Consider the following 21,835-nt stretch of genomic DNA (forward strand, 5'->3'; position numbering starts at 1 on the left):
CGATCGAGCCTTGCCCTCTGTAGCTTCTCTCGGTGGCATCATCCTATCATCCTGAGCGTCCCTTGCCTGGCAGCTGTATCACTACAATCTCTGCCTGTGTCATCACATGGCATTCTTCCTGTGAGTGTCCTCAGGTCATGGTACTTGAGTCTTCTTACAAGGACACCAGTCATATTGAACTAAGGCCCACTCTGATTACCTTATCATAATTTGAACGTCTGCAAAGACCCTGCTTCCAAATACGGTTACACTGACAGGTGCTGGGGGTTGAGACTTAACATATCTTGGGAGATACAACTTCCCCATAACACCTTGTAAATCCATCTCCCTATTTCCCTACAGCAACAGAATGATTTTTTTTTAATTTTTTCCAACGTTTTTTAATTTATTTTTGGGACAGAGAGAGACAGAGCATGAACGGGGGAGGGGCAGAGAGAGAGGGAGACACAGAATCGGAAACAGGCTCCAGGCTCCGAGCCATCAGCCCAGAGCCTGACGCGGGGCTCGAACTCACGGAGCGCGAGATCGTGACCTGGCTGAAGTCGGACGCCTAACCGACTGCGCCACCCAGGCGCCCCTTTTTTTTAAGACAATTTGTTTTGAGAGACAGGAGGGACAGAGAGAGAAGCAGAAAAAGAATCCTAAGTGGGCTTTGCAGTGTCAGTGTCAGTGCAGAGCCCTAGGCGGGGCTTGGTCCCACTGAGTAGGTGAAGGTCTAGCATTAGGCAGGGATAGATAAGGGGTCCTCAGGGAGGCAGGCTGCAGTCCAAGTGAGAGGCTGAAGGGTTTTGGAAAAAAAAAAGGGTAAATGTATCCCAGACCCACCTGGGCTAGGTGCCATGACTGGAGTCTCACGAACGTTCTGATAAGGTCCCAATAAAAAATCAAAGACAAAAATCCTTGGTGGCAACCCAGTCAGGGACCCCTCTTACTCTTGAGAGCTTTGTAACTTCAGCTCAATAAACTCTATCGCTTTGCTCACTCTCTGTTGTCCATGAGATTCATTCTTCGACTCCAGGAGACCGGGACCAGTGTCTCTCCCACCCTCCTGTAACACCATGAACCCTGAGATCATGACCCGTGCCAAAATCAAGAGTCAGACGCTTAACCAACTGAACCACCTAGGCGCCTCGACAGAATGATCTTTCTTAAATGAAAGATCACGTCACTCCTTCGTACAGAACCCTCCAATGATTTCCTGTGTTGGAGCAAAATCCAGCTAGGTGTTGTCTTTCCCGAGGAATAATTTACATAACAAAAACTTCACTGATTTCAAGTGTACAATTCCATGAGTTTGCACAAACGTATATAACCATGTAGTCACCACCACATTCATGATTTAGAACACTTCTATCAACACTCCCACATCAGGCTTTTGATGCTATTATAAATGGTATTTTCTTAGTTTGAATTTTTAATTGCTCATTGCTTATATACAGAAATACAATTGATTTTTATATATTGACCTTGTATCCTTTGACCAGGCTAAATTCACTTATTAGTTCTAGCATATACTTTTAAGATTATTTGGGCTCTTCTTATAAGCAATGACAGTTTGCCATTTTTGATGACGTTAACTTCATTGACTTCCATCACTTGTTAAGGTGGTAGGTAGCCACCAGATTTTTATTATCAGTATGAACTCCTGAATTTTCATTTTACTCAGTAAAATATATGAGTTTTTATTTTATCTTATTCAGAATTTTTAATTTTATATATTTTTAACTGCCCAGTTATTTATTACCAGTATGAATTCATGAATTTTTATTTCATTAGTTCATTTTATTTTCATCTTATTTATGTTACTCTTTTTAATATTTAAAGAAAAATTTTAACATTTATTTTTGAGAGAAAGAGACAGAGTGTGAGGGGGAGAGGGACAGAGAGAGAGGGAGACACAGAATCGGAATCAGGCTCCAGACTCTGAGCTGTCAGCGCAGAGCCCAACGTGGGGCTCGAACTCACGGACCGCAAGATCATGACCTGAGCTGAAGTCGGACACTTAACCGACTGAGCCACCCAGGCACCCCTTTTTTAATATTTTAAATGCAAACATATTAAATATTTACATTTCTTTTTTTTCATTTTTTTAAAAATTTGTTTTTTGAGAGAGAGAGACACAGCATGAATGGGGGAGGGGCAGAGAGAGGGGGAGACAGAATCCAAAGCAGGTTCCAGACTCTGAGCTGTCAGTACAGAGCCGAACTGAGAGATCATGACCTGAGCGGAAGTCTGATGCTTAACTAACGGAGCCACCCAGGTGCCCTAAATATTTACATTTCCACCATTCCCCTAGGGACCCCAGCCTCAGGGCCAACTCTAATCCCTGTGATAAAATCCTTCCCACAGAACGCAGCATGTGAGTTCCTTCTCCTGTGGGGAGTGGGGGAGGAGATCTGTGCGACCTTAGAAAAGTTGTGCAGATCGATCTAAAGGACTCTTCCTCACTCAACTGTAGAGCTGTGAAGAGGTCATTGGCACTGGCCCAGCGCCAGTGGAGGTGTCATGGCCGAAGCAAGAGCTTGAAGCTCACTGGACGCAGACCTGCTTCACTGCAGTGTTAGGATGGGCCTTCCCAAGCCAAAACCACAGGGAGAGGAATGTAACCCATCTGAAATGCGGGCATCCACTTCGTTTCCAAACATCACCTCTGAACTAGAACAGCTTCACCTTTGGCCCATCCCTCTGGCAACGTCCAGAGGTGACCTTCACCTTCCAACAGTCCTTCCCAGGTTCTTGGCCTCCAGGCTGCTGTCCTCATCAGCCAGGCTCAGAAATTGATCCAAGAGAGAACAATCGGAACCCAGATCTTTTACTATCCAAATATCACCTTGGATAATATCATAGAAGACTTGTAAGAATGTTTTTCAGGATTCACCCACAAAATCTGAAAGTTCATTAATGCTGAAATAATCTGTAATTTTCTTAGTAAGCTTGAGGGGACCATAATTAGCATAACACTGACAAGGGATTTGCATTCCAATTAGCATAGTCCTATTAATTTAATTACCGCGGTGGGAGCAGCTCCTTAGCCTGCCCTTTGATAATTGGGAGGCTGTCCTTTGCTTTGAGAACTATCTCTCGTGACATCTTACCTATTATTTTTAGCTTTGCAATGAAGAGCCATATAATTAGGGGATATAGCCAAAAGGAAAAATAAAATTTATGTCCAGGATCAGCAAATTTTTATTTTCAGACTTAAGGAAAAGCCAGTCAGGCTTAGGTAGATTTGGTTTCCCCGGGGGCTTATTTGAAATGCAGAAGCACAAAGGGACCTATTCTTTCCATAACAGTTAAGTCGTCCATTTCAAGGGATTGCTGTGATTCAGCATCTTTCTTAAAAACACAAATAAAATAACCAATTGAAATGTTGATGCTGTTATTGATTTGCCTGGAACATTCTTTACCTGGTGTGGCCTCAGCAGGACGTTGTCCTCGCGACCCCAGGAGAGGCCAGTGGTGAATGCTGAACACAGTTTCACCATAGTCTCTACCCATAGGTCAGTTTGATGGGGCTGGAGAACAAAATTACCAAAATCTCATGATTAAAGCACTTCTCGTATCTGTCACCCTTGCAGACGGCACTGCGTTGTCTTACATAAAACTCCAAGAGACTGTTTCTCCTTCCTTTCTCCCTGCATTTACCGAAGGAAACCACACTGCACTGGATCTGAGGTCATGAAACTCACCTTACTGACCTCTGTTCGGCCGGGGTGGGGGCGGGGAGAGGCTGAGAGCAAGTAAAACGTCTGGCTGTATAAAAAAGGAAAGAGAAAATCTAGCTAGCGCTAATCTCAGTGAGAAACTTTAGAAGGCCTACAGTTTAAATAAAAACATCTTATATAATCATAACATAAGGGAAAAAATACGAGGTTGAGTCTGGATGTGAGTTCTAATCCTCAGCGGTAACCTTGAGCATTTAGGAGAGCTGCCTCAACTTTTCAGGTCACAGAGTTTTTATCACCAAAAGATGAAATTAGATGAGATAACCTAAAAAAAGATGAAATTAGATGAGTGTTTCTGTCAAGTCTAGAAACATATTTGATCTAGCAATACACTTGCTTACGTTTTATCTTCAATTTCATGTTACTTTTAAAATACGGTTTTGAAGTTCTCTAAGAGGAACAGTAATGTGCTCGGGAGTTGAAATTAAACAAGTGGGGCGTCTGAGTGGCTCAGTCAGTTCAGCCCCCGCCCGACTTTGACTCAGGTCATGATCTCACGGTCTGTGGGTTCGAGCCCCATGTTAAGCTCTGTGCTGTCAGCTCAGAGCTGGAGCCTGCTTTGGATTCTGTGTCTCCCTCTCTCTCTCTGCCCCTCCCCTGTTCTCTCTATCTCTCTCTCTCAAAAATAAACATTAAAAATTTTTAAAAAAGAAATTAATCAAGAATTTATATAGAACAGAATCCCAAAGGATATTCAGACCAATATCTCTTACTTTTTAACGGAAAAATACCTTCTTCTTTCTCTAACTGAAATTTTTCTCCAAAATAAGAGAAAGCCGCTGGAAGGGTGGCCAGGTGAGGTCACCTGATTGGAAGCCAGGTGACTTCATGCCATGGATGCCCTCTGTCCCTAGGACATTCAGGCTCATCAGACCTCGGGAGTTCAGCCTCTCTGCTAGACTGGTCTCAATTTCCATTATTCTTGGTGGCTTATGTAAGGGAGGAAACAATCTTCCTCTGTCCCCTTAGGGTAGGGGGTCTATAATCAGACTGACAAAAGACAGATTAACAGGAGAAAAGGCAGACACATTTCACTTGTTGATAATTTACTTTTTCCCCATGAGTGGAGGCCTGCACAGAGATGGAGACCCAGAGAAGGGGTCCAATTAGGGAGTGGGGGCATACATACCACTGTAACAAAGACAGTTAAGTCATGGAGAAGTGACCAGACCAAGGAAATGGGGTTTGGGCATCCAAGAGCAGACGCTGTGGGAAAGGAACTATACGGGGATACTAATGGAAGCTGAGGGTTATTCAGTGAGACGGTTTATGCAGAGGCATCCTGGGACCACCGCCATCTCTGGTGATAAAGGCGGTCCTCCCTTCCTGGTTTGAGACAGGGGCACCCCTTCCCAAGGCAGATTCACTCCCTGTTCTTACGTGGAAGGAGATGGCAGGGCTTCCCGTGTCTACTGTTTCTTTCTTTTTTTTTTTTTTCTCAAGTTTACTTATTTTGAGAGACAGAGAGAAAACGAGCAGGGGGAGGGCAGAGAGAGGGAGACAGAGAAGCCCAAGCAGGCTCCATGCTGTCAGCACAGAGCCAGATGCAGGGCTCGAACCCACAAACTTCGAGATCATGACTTGAGCCAAGATGAAGAGTCGAACGCTTAACTGACTGAGCCCCCCAGGCACCCCGTGTCTGCTGGTTCTTAGTTCCTTCGGCTCAATATAACCTTTATGGCAAAGTGGCATATTTGGGGGTGGCATACTCTGATTACATATTCAATTGTAACAAATATGAGAACTGAGATTTCAACAGCGCTGTCTAGAACTTTCTTACGACGATAGAAATATTCCATGTCTGTGCTGTCCAACATGGTAGCCACTAGCCACACGTGACTATTGAGGATAAGAAATGTGACCAGTGCAAGTGAAGGGCTGAATTTTTTTTATAATTTTTTTTTAATGTTTATTTATTTTTGAGAGAGAGAGAAAGCAGAGAGGTACAGAGAGAGAGGGAGACACAGAATCCGAAGCAGGCTCCAGGCTCCGAGCTGTCAGCACAGAGCCCGACATGGGGCTCGAACTCTCGAACCGTGACATCGTGACCTGAGCTGAAGTGGGGCCCTTTTCCGAGGGAGCCACCCAAGCAGAGGGGATGAATTTTAAATGTGAACCCACTCAAATATGTGCATGTGGCTAGCAGCTTCCAGGGACGGCAGAGCTCCGGGATACTGAGAACATAAACCATCGGAAAAGACCGGGTTAGCTTTTAGCAAGAGGAGTTTGACCGCAAGCCTTATCGCGCACTGTACCCAGCACTCCGGGTCACATTCCATTCTGGGATGTTTGCTTTTTCTTTACTTTAGTATTTACCCAGAGTGCCCTCTACTGTCTCCGGGATGACAGTTTTGAAATGTCCTCAGTGTGAGTGCCTGAGGATGACAATCGGTTCTGTAAACCCTGCAAATCAGCCCAGAACTAACTGCTGTTACCAGCACGTCTTGTCTTTAAGTCCTGATGCTTCAAACTCGACGCAAGCAGAACCTCTCCTGAAGATAAATTGGCAATGAACTCAGCAGACATAAACCATTCTGGATTCTTGATGCACCATTATTTCTGCTAAATCTTTTCTTCTTGGCCAGGATAATGTCTTTAGGCCTTGCTAGGAGCTGATGTCTAACATCTCACATTTATATTCTGTATTACAGGGAAGATAGGCAGGGAAACCAGAACTCGATAGATCTGCAAGAGTCTGAGGCAGATATGGGCAAAACGGCGGGTGGCTTTGAGAATGAGATCCAGAAATTTAAGTCCAATCCAGGAGGCATGGAAATCCAGTGAAGAATCTTAAGGAGAATATGGGAACCTCTGTTTGGTTTGCAACATAACCATTTTATGGGTCAGAATCATTTCTCCCCGGTGATTCAGGGACAAGTAAAAACAAAAAGAGAGACAGAGACAGAGAAGCCAGGCTAGCCTCTGCTTAGGGGATGTGGTACTTTCAAATTCAAACCAATAGTCGACTTAGTCAACAGCTTTACTTGGGGAGAAAAAAAAAAGTGATGCAAAGTTTGTGGTGGAAAATCGCTGGCTTACTTGGTGGGCCATGTGAGTCACTAGGCAGAAGTTGGAACACCTGCGTTTTCTTGCCCTCCCGTAGGAAATGTGGAGAACAGTTAGAGAACGTGGATCATGAGGATACAGCAATCCACGTGGGCTTAAATCACAGGGAAACAGAGAAAGCACAGAGTATAACAACACAGGTTACGTTCGACTCAAAAAGCGGAAGGCACAAATCCAATTTAGAAGCTCACAGAGCAGGAAGGATTTACAGCTTCTGCAGAAACTAAGTGGGTTGCAGGCTTGGGGACTCGTTAAGTTTCTAACCTGAGCCATCGTGATACAGTTAATGGGTGTACGTTTTATTAGACGCTCAGGAGGCAGAATGAATGTGTCATCTCTGCGAATATGTATTGTTCATAAGCACGGGCACTTGTGGTGTGCAGGGGGTGGGAACCTGGGCAGAACCCAGCTCCTGCCCGGACCAGTGTGCAAACCCAGGCAGGGTGCCTGGTGGCCGGCCATGGGAGGGCGAGGCAAGGCAGGAGAGGGGCACTGTTGCCAAGCCTCCCACCTCCTCCTCTCTGGCCGGCATAGACGTGATTCTGCACTTGAATCAGGAAGCTTGGCTCCGTCCCCGGTCCAGAGGTTAATCCAGGCTGATCTGACCTAAGCACAGTGGTTCCGTCCCGCTAGCTGATTTTGTAAGTGAAGCAATCCTGGCCACGAAGCTGTGAGCGAGGCTTCCGGGAATAGGTTCTCTGCTCTCAGAGGGACGTGGGTGAGCGTAGGCCAGCCCATACAGGACACCTACAGCTGGAGAAGCCTTGGGAGCCTGTGCACATGTGGCCTGAACGTGAACCAACGCGTTGCAAATGGCAGGCCAGAGAGACGGGGAGAACGCGAGTCCCCCGGATTCTGTGGGAGCCGACACCCGACGGCCCTGCGGGGTGAACAGCGGTCCGGTGTGCCCAGGGCCACTCCAGTCTCAGCTCTGTGGCTCCCTGCTACCTGCTCCGCATCGTACCGGGGGCGCTACATCTACTGTTTTCTTTCCTCCTCACGGCGATTTTTTTTTAAGCTTTTTACTTTGAGATGTTTGTAGATTCACACGTAGTTGAAAGAACTAACACAGAGAAATCCCATATACTCTACCCAGTTTTCCCCCAGTGAGGACATCTTATGAGACTACGGTACATCACAACCAGGATCCCACCACAGATCCGGTCAAATGTAGGACAGTTCCATCACCACAAGGATGACATCATCGCCCTTGTACAGATACACCACCTGCTTCCCACCCAGCCCTCCTGAACCCTTGGTGGCCACGGATCTGTTCTCCGTCCCTATGATTGTGTCACGTCAAGAACATGGTATCAGTGAAGTCTACAGTACGTAACCTTTTGGGATTGGCTTTTTTCACCCGGGTTAATTCCCTGGAGATTCATCCAGGTTGTTGCCCATTGGTTCTTTATATTTCTGAGTGGTTTTCCGTGGTGTGGATGGATTGGAACTGGTGTGTTCATTCACTCAGTCAAGCACAATTGCATTGTTTTTAGTTGTTGGCTGTTGGGACTGACCTGATATGAACATCCACGTGCAGATGTCATTTCTCTGGGGTAAGTGCCCAGGAGTGCATTCAAGTCATACGGTGGCTGCATATTTAGGTGGCTTTTTCGTGTGTGTGTGTGTGTGTGTGTGTGTGCTTGCGTGTCCCAAGTGGCTGTGCTGGCAGTATGCCTTCTCTTCCTAACCTTTCAGAGTCTGCTGATGTTTCATGTGAAACACATGGGTTCCAGCTGTACTAGTGGGAGTCCGCCACCTTCTGCCACGGATTTTTCTAGGCAGATGTGCGTTAGTTCCCCAGGACTGCCGTAACAATGTACACAAAGTGGCGGCTTCAAACAACAGAGATCTGTATCTAATGGTTCATTCAGAGTCCAAGATCAAGGTGTCCACAGACCCGTGCTCTCTCTGAAAGCTGTGGGGACATCCTTCTTCGCCTCTTCCCAGCTTCAGGTGGTTACAGGTGACCCTTGGTGTCCTTTGGCGACCCTCAGCTGACAGCTGCCTCACCTCCATCACCTCCGTTGTCACATCATCCTCCTTGCGTGTCTGAGTCATCACATGGCCCTGTTCTTCTAAGGACACCAGTCACATCGGGTTAGGAGCCCACGCCACCCCATTGTGACCTCGTCTCAGACTCACAAACTGCATCACAATGACCCCATTCCACATAAGGTCACATCTGAGCCACTAGGACTCTAATGGATCTTTTTTTTTTTTTTGCAGGGGAAATGCCACGTTCCTGCGGAAGAAAACGACACCCAAGCGCCAGCCAGTGGCAGAGCTGGGGTCTGAGTATGATTGGGCCACTCTGGTTACTATATCCCCATAACTGTCCAGGCTCACCCAGCTCAGCCAGCTAGTAAAAACTATGTTAGTCCTTAAGAAAAGGGAGGTCGTAGCAGCTGTACCAATGGATCAGTACCACAGGTCGTTTTTTCTTGCTTTTCGTTGTGTTTTCTACCTCTCCTTTTGCTGTTTGTTTTCTACTTAATTGTCTTCTATCTGGAAGGTCTGGCATGAATGATTTCAGATCTTTGACAATTATGGATATTTCCATCGTGATCTGTGTACAGATACATTTTGGTGAATGTTCCATTTCACATATATATTTTTTTTATTTTTATTTTTATTTTTGGGACAGAGAGAGACAGAGCATGAACGGGGGAGGGGCAGAGAGAGAGGGAGACACAGAATCCGAAACAGGCTCCAGGCTCTGAGCCATCAGCCCAGAGCCCGACGCGGGGCTCGAACTCACGGACCGCGAGATCGTGACCTGGCTGAAGTCGGACGCTTAACCGACTGCGCCACCCAGGCGCCCCTCACATATATTTTATTTAAGTGTCCTAAAACTCCCTGAGAAGAGGTGAGCACATACTAACTTCATTGTCAGATGAGGAAATTAAGCATTAAACAGACTAAGAGCCTTTCCCTGGTTGAATATTTATTAAGAGAGAGAACAGAGATTTAAACCCTAACTTGCTTCATTAAAGTCCCTCTTAACTATTTACAGCAACCACCCCCGGGAGTCGTATAGGGTGGCTGAGAATCCGGGGCCATTTCATTTTTACTTTGCATTCTTTTTTTTTTTTTTAAGTTTAAATATTTATTCCTAGAGAGACAGAGACAGCGTGAAGGAGGGAGGGGCAGAGAGAGAAGGAGAGAGAGAATCCCAAGCAGGCTCTGCACTGTCAGCACAGAGCCCGCTGCCAGGTTGGAACTCACACAACCGTGAGATCATGACCTGAACTGAAACCAAGACTCAGACACTTAACTGACTGAGCCCCCCCAGGGGCCCCTTTACTTTGCATTCTTATGCACTATTTGATTGAAAGAAAAAAAAAACCAAGTATGTATGGGTTTTGCAATTTTGTAGAGAACAATGAAATTGGGGCAGGGGTTAGGCAATCGCACTTCTGGGAATTTACCTCAAGGACTTAGTCCCACAGACTCAGAAAGAAACTCACAAGGGGATATTCGTCAAGGGTGGGGATCCAGAAGCAACGTGACAGGCGTGTGAAGGGCCTGGTACACTACACTCAGACCCCAGCACCCCTTCCCGTGATGCCACCTGTAAGGCTTCCTGGGAATGGACGTATTTGAGGGCAGAGTCGGGAAATATCTGGAAAGATCTTTCCACTACACTAAGTGACACTGGTTTATTTCTGGATAATGCAATCTCATGTATTGTTTATTTTTGCTTTGTCGTGTTCGAGGGACCCCTGAGGGGCTCAGTCGGTTGGGCATTTGACTCTTGACTTCAGCAGAGGTCATGATCCCAGGGTCATTAGTTCAAGTCCCGTGTCCGGCTCTGCACTGACTGTGAGGAGCCTGTTTGGAACATTCCCACCCTCTCTCTCTCTCTGCCCCTCCCCTGCTCTCTCTCTCAGAATAAATAAATAAACATTAAAAAAAAAGAAAGAAAGAAAGTGCCCCTGAAATGCAGCTGGCCCTTGTCTTCTCCGGTGGGGTGTTGGCATAGGCTAAGGCTGAGCATTTTTAATTTATGCAGCTGAAAGGAAACATGTTTATTATTATTATTATTTTTATGTTTTTTAGTGTTTATTTATTTTTGAGATAGAGACAGAACATGAACAGGGGAGGGTCAGAGAGAGAGGGAGACACAGAATCCAAAGCAGGCTCCAGGCTCTGAGCTGTCAGCACAAAGCCCGACGTGGGGCTGGAACCCACAGACCGTGAGATCATGACCTGAGCCGAAGTCGGACACTTAACCGACTGAGCCACCCAGGCGCCCCTGAAATCTCCATTTTTAGGTCATCAAAGCTCATGTGCTGGTTTCATATGGCTCAACATATATTTTCTTCAAAAAAAAAAAATTGTTTTAGAGAGAAAGAATGTGCCCTTGTGAGTGGGGGAGGGGCAGAGAGAAAGTGGAAGAGAGAATCCCAAGTTGGCTCCACACACAGAGCAGAGCCGGTCATGGGGCTCAAACCCTTGAACCGTGAGATCATGACCTGAGCTGAAGTTGGACCCTTAACTGACTGAGCCCCGCTCCCCCCGCGTCTCCTCAACCATTATTTTTAATGGTTCCACCTTCACCAAAGAGTAGTTGTTAAGACCTGTCATGTAAGAGCGGGACCGAATCCCACCATTTGAACACACTTCACGAGCCACACACCCTCCCCTTCTCCCTGCCCCCCAAAGCCAGTAAATACTTGAATGATGCCAGAAAATTCGATTTCAATTAAAAGTACATACGATGAATTTTCAGCTTTCCCTTTGGTCTTTCCATAAACTTCCACCCCACTTTTCCCGGTTCAAATTAGGTTTAACTTTAGATTTGCTTTTTCTCTTTTCAGAAGTAATGTGCATTTATTGTAGGAGACGTGCCAAGTGGACAAAAGCACGGGGGTCCAGAAGGGTCAGCACCTCCCGCACCGTGTTCATTGCCCTTGTCTGAAAACCTCGGATCAGCCCCGTTCGTACTTCCTGAAAACTACCTTGGCCTTGTAAAGAGTCCCTCACGGCTTTGCTAGATTATCGAAACCCGTGCTAATACTTACTCAGGTGGCTGGAAGTATGAATTAGTTCCTTAATCATCAAGCCCGGGTCTGCTGTAGAAGCGTGTGTCCGGTGGTACAGTAAAAATTACCGGCTCCTCTAAGGAATAAAAAGTGACTTGAAACGCAGACCCGAGCACCTTGGCTGGCTCTCAGATACCGTTCTGGATGATTAACGCCTGGGACGAGGTGGCCTGGCTCTGCTCTCCAGCCACAGAACAGTCACCAGGGCCCATGGCATCCAGGGAAACCGAGAATGGAATCAGGGGGGGGGGGGTGGGGGGAGAGAAAGACCACAGGGCCGCCTGTGGATGCACAGGAAATCTGCTGAGCTAATTTCTGAATGTATTTCAGAGCCACGCTGTGGACAAGTTAGTGCCCGTAAATGATGAGACGCTCACGCCGGAGCTTGAGCGGCGAGGCGCCTTTCTTCAAAGCTGGCGGATCCTGGGTGCCGTGGGGGCTCCCCCTGGCTCTGGTGGGTTATTGCAGTGGGTGCTGTCTTCAGATTCGCGTCTGCTCTGGTTGCAGACGAAAGCTACAGGAAGCATCTGGGAAATGAAAATACATTTATTCCCCTTGGGTAGTCTTAGAAAAAATGTCTTATCTCAGTCCGTTGAGGCCGCTCCGAATCCCACACACGGGGTGGCTTACAAATTAGGCAGCTCTGCAGGCCGGAGGCAGATCAGGATGCGGGCTGGTCTAGTGTCTGCTGAGGTGTCCTCACTGCGCCCTCTTGGGGTGGGAGCGGCAGGGGCTCTCTTGGGGTCTCCTCCCAGGGGTACTAACCCCCTTCAGGAGGGCTCTACCTCATGACCCAACCTCCTCCCAGATGCCCCCCTCCTCATCCATCTTCCCCTTGGGTGCTAGGGTTTCACCGCATGCATTGGAGGGACACAGACAGACCCAGCAAGTACGCATCTTTCCTCTTAAAGATGACGCCTGCATTGCGCAACGAAGCGTGGGAATCTTGCCTGTGTCCTGCCAGGAATGCTGGACCGTGGGCCCCCGGGAGGGCCTGGGGGTCTTGTTGAGCACAACCCAGGGTGCCTTGGGCAATGCCCGCGGGAGTGGGAGCTCAGCTCTGGGCTCCACTGAGGCCCTGAAGAAGGATCCTTCTGGTCACATTGCAGGCAAGAGCTCTCCGGGTCCCATAGGGGCCCACTTGGCCTACAGAGCTGGTCTGAAGATTATTTGAGCCTGGAGATAGGTAACATACAGCGGATTCAGAAAGAAGCTTCGTCTGAGAAAGCAGCTTCACCCCCACAGGGAAGGAGACGGGCTGGCCCCAGGATGGGAAGTTGCCTTGGCAGACATGTCCACAGCGGCCACACCTCCCATCTCCCCCTAAGAATTCAATGTCTCCCCACAGCAGCCCTGTCTGCCCCCCTCACCCTATGGTTGGCACACGGACCCTGCTCTCTCACTGCTCAGGGGCAGTGAGAGAGCTCACATATGCGTGAATAAACTTGCCCTCTTTTCTCCTGTCTGTCGTTAAGTGTCCGGGCCCCCGCCACTGGGTCTGCACCGGTAGAGGGAAAGCGTCTCCCCCAACGATACGAATCAAGAAGGGCAATCCTGGGGTTGGCAACACCCCCTCCGTGCTGCCCCCTGAAGACAGCTGTCTGCTGCCCCATGTCTGCCCACGTGAGGGTCGTGACGGTCTCTTCCCCGGAAGGTCCGAACCTCGCAGGGATGCAATTCGAGAAATTTACCAGAACCATGAAACCCTGCGATTAGACCAAGTGGTGGCTTACGGGCACCAGTCGCAGCCCTGGCTTCACGTCCTGAGATGAGGGTCACCTTCTTTTTCAGCAGGCATTATGCTCATTGTTTATTTAGTTTTTTTCAGATCTTCAGAAATTCTAGTCTTTAAGACGGTCTGTTTTTACAAGTCTACTGTTGGCAGGATTTAGGTTTGATTCCAGAGGGGCCAATGTTCCATTCCAGGGAAAGGTAGAGAATATTGTACGTAACGGAGTTTCAGTGCACAGATAAAGACTTACGGGACACTTATCGACTGTATGGTGCGTAGGGGTGCCTGGATGGCTCAGGTCACAATCTCGCAGTTTGTGAGTTTGAGCCCCGCGTCGGGCTCTGTGCTGACAGCTCGGAGCCTGGAGCCTGCTTTGGATTCTGTGTCTCCCTCTCTCTCTGCCCCTCCCCTGCTTGCACTCTGTCTGTCTCTCTCTCTCTCTCTCTCTCAAAAAAAAAATATATACATATATGAAAAAATAAAATTAAATTAAAATAAAAAGCAAACCCACATGATGCGGGGAGAGCCCTGGGGAGGCCAAGGCATACATGGTCAGGAAAGCTACAGATGGTCAAGAGAGAAGCCAGAAACAGGGTCAAAGGCCACAAATGTATTGAGTGGCCGAAGTGACCGTGAGGTGGGTCCCCGGTGACGTGGGTGAGAGCAGTTTCGGGGCACGTGGAGGGCAGGCTTTCTGGAGGAAGTGGAACAGCTAGTGACCACGAGTCTTGTGGAGAATGGAGGAGTTTTAGCCACACAAGGGAGGAAGCCCCTTGCTCAGAAGCCTGCCCATCATGGCTCAAAATTCCAGCTGAGACTCAGTGAGGAAGAAGAAAATGAGAAACGTACAAGAGGAGAAGGGGGTAGTTCGCAAGGTGGGCGTAGCCATTAAAGGCCAGGGAAAGTAGTTATTTTTTAATGTTTTTATTTATTTATTTTGAGAGGGAGGGAGGGAGAGAGCATGAGTGGGGAAGGGGCAGAGGGCGGGGGGGAGAGAATCTCAAGCAGGCTGTCAGCACAGAGCCCTGGGGCTCAATCTCAAGAACCAGGAGGTCATGACCTGAGCCCAAACCAAGAGTTGGATGTTCAACCGACTGAGCCACCCCGGCGCCCCAGGAAAAGTAGCTCTTTCGCAGAGAATTAAAAGAACAAAAAGCCGTCCGCTGGGAGACCGAAGAGGTAATCGCGGACGGGATAGCACCGTGTGGAAAAGACTTTCACGTACAGTGTCTTAGAAACATTCAGCATCCACTCAATCGGTTACTGAAAAATCAAAAGCAATGAACTTGGAGTTCCTTGTTCTCTGGGCACAGGGAAGGTCACTGTTTCACAAGAGGAAGTCGAGCCGTTGAAAGCAAAAGCTAAGCCTGCATGTCAGACAAGGGGAAGGATGAAGAGAAAATTGCACAGGTTTGGGGGGAGGTCAAAGGTCAAAGGGCAAGGGCAACACAAAACCCAGCAAAGACCCAAACCCACAACTTTCCAGAAGCCCCCTTAGCAGACGGAGTAGTTAAGTCTCTTGCGTGCATTTCCAAACACGGAGGCGAAGCTTGACCTCGGAAGCCTGAGGCCCGGGTGGGAGGGAGGACCTTTCTCTTAAGGTGTGTGCCATGTGAGTGTGAGTTTCCCTGCCGGGACGCTGCTGTCCGGGTGGCCAGGCTAGGCCTCCTGGAGGAGCTTTGCTGGGGACCCCGTGCAAAAGAGGCAGGAATGCAGACAGAAGGGCTCCGATGTCCTGTGAGCTCCGGGCCCCTCATTCCTCGTTACTCTGCACACAAGCTGGAACCGTGCGGCCCAGGGAACACCCTTCTGAGCAAACACCGCCCCGTTTTTGCACAGGGGCAGAGGATTCCTGCGGTGGCCCGCGAGCCTCTGGGCCTGGTGGGTGGAGGCCAAGGAGGCTGGGGAGATTAGCCCCAGGGCTCCCAGGAGTAGGGGTCCCAAGCCTGAGCTGCTCAGACTCACCTGGAGGCCTGGGCCCCACCCAGAGTTCCTGACCATGCGTGGGGCTGGGGCTGGAGAACTTGGGAACTTCAAGAACCACAGGCCTGGCCTGAGGAAAACTATCCCTGAGAGCGGGTTCTCAGGACTGAATAGGGAACAGCCAGACGCTAAGGACCCATGTCTTAGCAGAGAGCAGGAGAGGCGTCCCAGCTTAGGAGGACCCCAGGGAAACCGTGGGCCCAGGGAGGAAAGGGGCATCTCCGCCAGGGCCAGAGACAGAGAGGAGGGGAGAGGCCGGGACCTGACTGGGACCTGACTGCCTGAGGCCCCCCACGGCAGTGCTGGCCTCTCCCCCTCCTCTCTCTGTCCTCGAAGCCCTTCGGAGTTCTCCCCACAGACGCACATCCTCCAGGATGAGGTCCCAGACTTGAGGTCAGTCAGGAGGTGAGGCACAGACAAGCTGGTCTGTTACACAGAGGAAAGGAAGGGGTCACGTCTCCGCTCTCGACTTGCAGCCAAATGGCGCAATGCGGCTGGCAAGGGACAGGGTGGCCGGGCACAGGTTCTCCTGGGAACAGCAGCACCAGCCATGCCTGGCAGAGCCCGGCTGGCCTTGACCTCGGACCTCCGGGACTGCGAAGAGATAACTGTGTGTTGTTTAAGCCATCCAGAATGTGGCACTGGGCACAGCCGTCCGGGCAGAAGAATACACCAGGGAACAATGTGTCAACGTGCTTGTCCCCAAGGAAGTTGCAGTCTGTTCTGGGGACAGAAATGTAAAGACCTGTGTTCATCACAAGACAGACAAGGGTGTCTGAGAGATGCTTAAACCAGGATCAGGACAGAACAGATGACCCACACTCTGGGGATCCGCCTATGGAATCACCCAGATTTGGATGAAGCTGGGCTAGGGATAGACAGAATGGACGCACTGGGAGATAGCACCAAGGAGGATGCTGTGGGGCTGACCCCAGACCAGTTCCGGCATTCGTGGGCAGGACCTAACTTCAGGTTTCCCCTAGAGTGTGTGACTCAGGGGTGGTGACAGCAGATGATGCAGAGGCCGGGCGGGCCATCGGGAAGACGGACTGATGGTACAGGGGACAGGATCTAAGGGCACCTGGGTGGCTCAGTCGTTAAGCGTCCAACTTCGGTTCGGGTCGTGATCTCAGGGTTCGTGGGTTCGAGCCTCGCATTGGGCTCTGTGCTGACAGCTCAGAGCCTGGAGCCTGCTTCGGATTCTGTGTCTCCCTCTCTCTCTGCCCCTCCCCCCCCCCAAATAAATAAAACATTTTTATTTATTTTATTTTTTATTTTTTATTTTTTTTTTTAATTTTTTTTTCACGTTTTATTTATTTTTGGGACAGAGAGAGACAGAGCATGAACGGGGGAGGAGCAGAGAGAGAGGGAGACACAGAATCGGAAACAGGCTCCAGGCTCTGAGCCATCAGCCCAGAGCCCGACGCGGGGCTCGAACTCACGGACCGCGAGATCGCGACCTGGCTGAAGTCGGACGCTTAACCGACTGCGCCACCCAGGCGCCTCAATAAAACATTTTTAAAGATTAAAAAATATATGTATTAGAAATCTACCATTTTTGGAATTTTGTATTGACTTCTTTTCCATTTCTACAAAATTCTTTAAATTTGTTTTGAAGTTTTTGGATAGTTTTTATGATAAACAGAAAACGAGCTGATGGAAGAAGGCATTGGTGTCAAATTAGATGAGATTCTATGTTGAAATCTAGGAAGAAGCAGATTGTTGAGCTACAATAGCAGCCTGTATTGCTAGTTAGATCATTGCCGCTTTGGGGGCACCTGGGTGGCGCAGTCGGTTAAGCGTCCGACTTCAGCCAGGTCACGATCTCGCGGTCCGTGAGTTCGAGCCCCGCGTCGGGCTCTGGGCTGATGGCTCAGAGCCTGGAGCCTGTTTCCGATTCTGTGTCTCCCTCTCTCTCTGCCCCTCCCCTGTTCATGCTCTGTCTCTCTCTGTCCCAAAAAAATAAATAAACGTTAAAAAAAAAAAAATATCATTGCCGCTTTGGGTATTTTGTTTCACTTTCTTTAAGCTGGGAAGGGAGTTTTCAATGTTCTCAGTCAGGTTCCCACCTCACCCCCTAACTTGTGTGCAGACGTTTATGCCGAACAAATAGTCTTTCTGTGACCGTGGTTTGCCCAGCAGCCCTAGCAGGGTCCCGAGGCATTGCTTCCCCAATCCCGAATCCGGGAATCCAGCCCTGGGGTCATCCACTGACTCCAAGGAAGGGAAGAGCAGAGACTCGGGGTGGCGGGTTCTGAAACTGAAACGGAAGACCGACTCCATAAACACCCACAGTTTCCTGCCCAAGCTGGGGTGGGTTGCTGTCCCCAAGGGCCTGATTCATCATGCTGAGTGCTGTTGGTGCCGGCTGAGGGGGTGTTGGTCGAAGTGGGGGGGCTCCCCCCAGGGAGGGAATAGGGATCTGACGTCTCCCATGCACCCCTGTGTACAGGATCACACGCCTCCTGGGGGCCGGGAGGTACCATGCACATTTGGTAGGTGAGAAAAGAGTGCAGGACCACTTGGAACACTTGCCCTGATTTGCTTGGTTAAAACGTAGCCAACAGGGTTCCCAATTCCATTCTCTTGTCATCTCTCCACACTCAGCTGACACCAGGCCTTCGGCAGTAAATTGAAGGGATCACGACGGATATTGAAATGGCCAGAAACTGTGCAGGAAAGATTGGTACGTTTGGTACCTACAAATAAAAGTACACGTACGTTTGGGGCGCCGGGGTGGGGGGGGTGCTCAGCGGGGTGCTCAATTGGCTGAGCGTCTGACTTCGGATCAGGTCATGATCTCAGGATTAGTGAGTTCCAGCCCCGCTTGGTCTCTGTGCTGGCAGCTCGGAGCTCAGAGCCTGGAACCTGCTTCAGATTCTGTCTCTCTCTCTCTCTCTCTCTCTGTCCCTCCCCCACTCACTTGCACATGCTCTCCGTCATTCTCTCAGAATAAATAAACATTAAAAAAACTACCATCAACAAGGTTGACATGGTTGAGTTTTGTGTATGTATATATATATAAACTTTTATATTTTATATTTCATAGAAATTCATTTACAGGTATTCGCTTTACATGTTTTGTGTTTATGTGTTGGAAATTCATTTACATATGATACACATATGACTTCCAATCTTTTATTTTGAAGAATGGCAAATCTATAGTAGCACCATGATTTAAAAAAGTGTTCACGGGTTTTTAATGGGAAATTAAGAAAAGGAAACCCACCAACGACCAGTAGATTTTTATTTATTTTTAAATATTTATTTCTTTTGGGGAGAGTGCAGTGGGGAAGGAGCAGAGAGTGGGGGACAGAGGATCCGAAGCCGGCTGTGCGCTGACAGCCTGTCAGTGAGGGCCCAATGTGGGGCTGGAATTCACGAACTGTGAGATCACGAACTGAGCCAAAATCAGACACTCAACCGACCGAGCCACCCAGGTGCCCCCTGACCATGGATTAAAAAAAAAAAAAAGGTTATTTATTTATTTTGAGAGAGAGAGAGAGAGAAAGTATTTGCGTGCCATGAGTGCACACGAGCGGGGGGGACAGGCAGAGAGAGAGAGAGGAAGAGAGAATCCCAACGAGGGGCTTAATGTCATGAATTGTGAGATCATGACCTGAGCCCAGATCAAGAGTCAGACGCTTAACTGACTGAGACGCTCGGGCTCTCTGACCAGCAGATTTTTAAATAACGATTTTGACCTTACTGATGATCAAAGAAGCACAAATGGAAATGAGACCTACTTCTACCTACCATGTTGGTAAAGATTAAGCTTTGTCACTGGATATTGGAAGGGTGTTGGACAGACAGGGGAAATATTCAGCACACACGCTGCTATTCTGTGCAGAATCCCGTGCTGACATCACTACTCTCAGTGCATCTGCCCACCGAACCCCAGGGAGATTATCAGTTAGCTTTGGCCACAATTGAAGGCTCATTCGCCACCCAGGAGAAGAGAATACTGTAAATCAGTATTAACGGAAGTATACAATGAAATCATATTTTTGGCATTGAGGCATTTTGAAAAATGTCAGCTAAGTTTTTTACATGTGGGTGGCAGAAATTCCTGTCCCCCGCCCCTTCTCCTTTTCCTAATTACAGAATTTTTATTTGGGTACATGATGACTCAGAGTAAAGACTACATTTCCCAGCCTTCCTTGCAGCTAGGTGTGGCCACGTGACTAACTCATGGCCAATGGGATATAAGCAAAAATATCATGTGTCACCTGTTTGACACTCTGCCTGTCCTTCCTTACTCCTGCTGCTTGGAATGTGGCTGTGATGGCTGGAGCTCCAACCGGGACTTGGAGGGTGAGAGTCGACTCTGAGCTGGCTGAGCTGTGAGCTGGAAGGAGTCCTGAGGATTTTGTAGAACACACTGCCAGGCCAGCCCCAGATGGTCTACCTCAGAACTTTTTTGTGAAAGAAATAAATGTCTGTCTCTTTTAAACTCCAGTTATTTGGGGCTTTCTGTCCCTGTCAGTGAGAACCTCATCCTGACTGACCCAATTTACACATGCTTCACCTGGCAATTCCGGCTGCAGCAGATTAGTTTACAGAAATGACTGGACAAGTGGGCAAAACCGTCTCATATCTTAGGATGCGATGGCTCAACCCACTGTGTCCACGATAATGAGGGGTAGCATCTTCAGAGGCCGCTGGTACATGTAGAGAAGACTTTATATATAAATCACTTTTGTTCTGAAGGGGAACCTGGGTCTGCGGATGTGAACCACGGAGAAAGAAATGAATATTTTATGGCTGTGAATGTTGGGGTCCTTGCGCAGATGGCGTGGTGCAGGGCAGGACCTCCGATTTAGACACAGCCTCTGCCACAAGCCTTTTGATTTCGGCTCAGGTCATGATCTCACAGTTCATGGGGTCGAGCCCTGCGTCTGGGCTCTGTGCTGGCGGTGCAGAGCCTGCTTGGGATACACTGTCTCTCTCTCTCTCTCTCTCTCTCTGCCCCTCCCTCTATTTCTCTCTCCCTCTCTCTCTGCCCCTCCTTCTATTTCTCTCTCTCTCTGCCCCTCCCCCGATTTCTCTCTCTCCCTCTCTCTCTGCCCCTCCCTCTATTTCTCTCTCTCTCTGCCCCTCCCCCGATTTCTCTCTCTCTCAAATAAACTTAAAAAAAGGAAAAAGGGAATAACCAGGAGTGATGTTCACCCCTGAGAAATTTGACGATGAATTTTAAAGTGCATTGGTATTATTCTACAGCAGTGGTTCGGAACTGAAGGCCATTCTGCTCCCCAGGGGACAGCGGGTGTGGTCTGAACAGATATTTTGGTTGTCACCACGGAGAGGGTGTGAGTCCTCCCATCTGGTGGTTAGAAGCGGGGCGCTGCTACCCGTCACAGGACACCCCCCGTGCATGTGGCCGTGCTGAGGTCAGGGATCCCTGCTCTAGACAGAGACGACTGTCACCTGAGAGCTGATGAAGACGTGGGAGCACCCCGTTTTTCCGGATGCTTGTCCGTGGCTCCTCTCTCTCCCCCTCCCGTGCGCTCCTCCTGTCCCTCCTCCCCCCACTGTATCCCACGTGCAATCCACAGCAAATCGGGTAGATTCCACCTTCAAAGCACACTCAGAGTGTAAACACTTGGAACATTCCTCAGTTATCATGCTAATCCCAACCACCGCTGTCTCTCCCAGATGCCTCTGCCTCCACCAGAGCCGCAGCCACCTCAACACAGCAGGGAAGTGACCTTGTTTCTCCTCTGCTCAGAATCCTCTGTCACCCTTTTACCTGATACAGTGTCTAAGCCTTAGCCCTAATGATGCCCTCTAGGCCCTGGTATCCTTCTCTGCCACGCCCACCCCTAATCACAGCCCCGACTTCTAGCTCACCTCCTCTCTCCTCTTCTGGCTGCTCTGACCTCTTGTGGTCCATCAAGCCCGCCAGGTGGGTTTCTGCCCCAGGGCCTTTGTACTCCCTGCTGTCTACCTGAATCCTTCCTTCTTTCTACAGATGAATGCACCTTCAACTCTTTACCTCCTAATGCTTACAGAAACTCCATCTCGAAGACATCCTGTTTAAAATGGAGCTCCCTGCATTACCGGCAGGCCTTGTTCTCTAGGTACCTTCCCCGTTTATTTTTTCTCCGTCTAATATTTAATCACTAAGACAGTATATATTTTGCTTGTTTATTTTGTTGGTTGCCTTTCTCGTTGCTTGATTCCTAGGTCGGGGTTTAGAGCTCAGTGCTACAATTCCTACCCACTGAGAGAATAAATGATAGGTAGGGTTTGTTGTTTTGTTTTGCTTTTTTTTTTTTTTT

The 21,835-nt window shown here is 48.8% G+C and overlaps 1 long non-coding RNA gene across 1 annotated transcript; it reads left to right on the top strand.

The window, feature by feature from the left end:
• Positions 1 to 9,025: 9,025 nt before the first annotated feature.
• On the top strand, positions 9,026 to 11,944 carry LOC121037708 (uncharacterized). The gene is made up of 2 exons (XR_005793934.1): positions 9,026 to 9,224; positions 11,615 to 11,944. It is a non-coding gene; the product is annotated as an uncharacterized LOC121037708 (long non-coding RNA).
• The last annotated feature ends 9,891 nt before the right edge of the window (positions 11,945 to 21,835 follow it).

The sequence above is a fragment of the Herpailurus yagouaroundi genome, unplaced genomic scaffold, assembly GCF_014898765.1.
Source record: "Herpailurus yagouaroundi ecotype Mexico unplaced genomic scaffold, PumYag 164, whole genome shotgun sequence".
NCBI classification, from domain to species: Eukaryota; Metazoa; Chordata; class Mammalia; order Carnivora; family Felidae; genus Herpailurus; species Herpailurus yagouaroundi.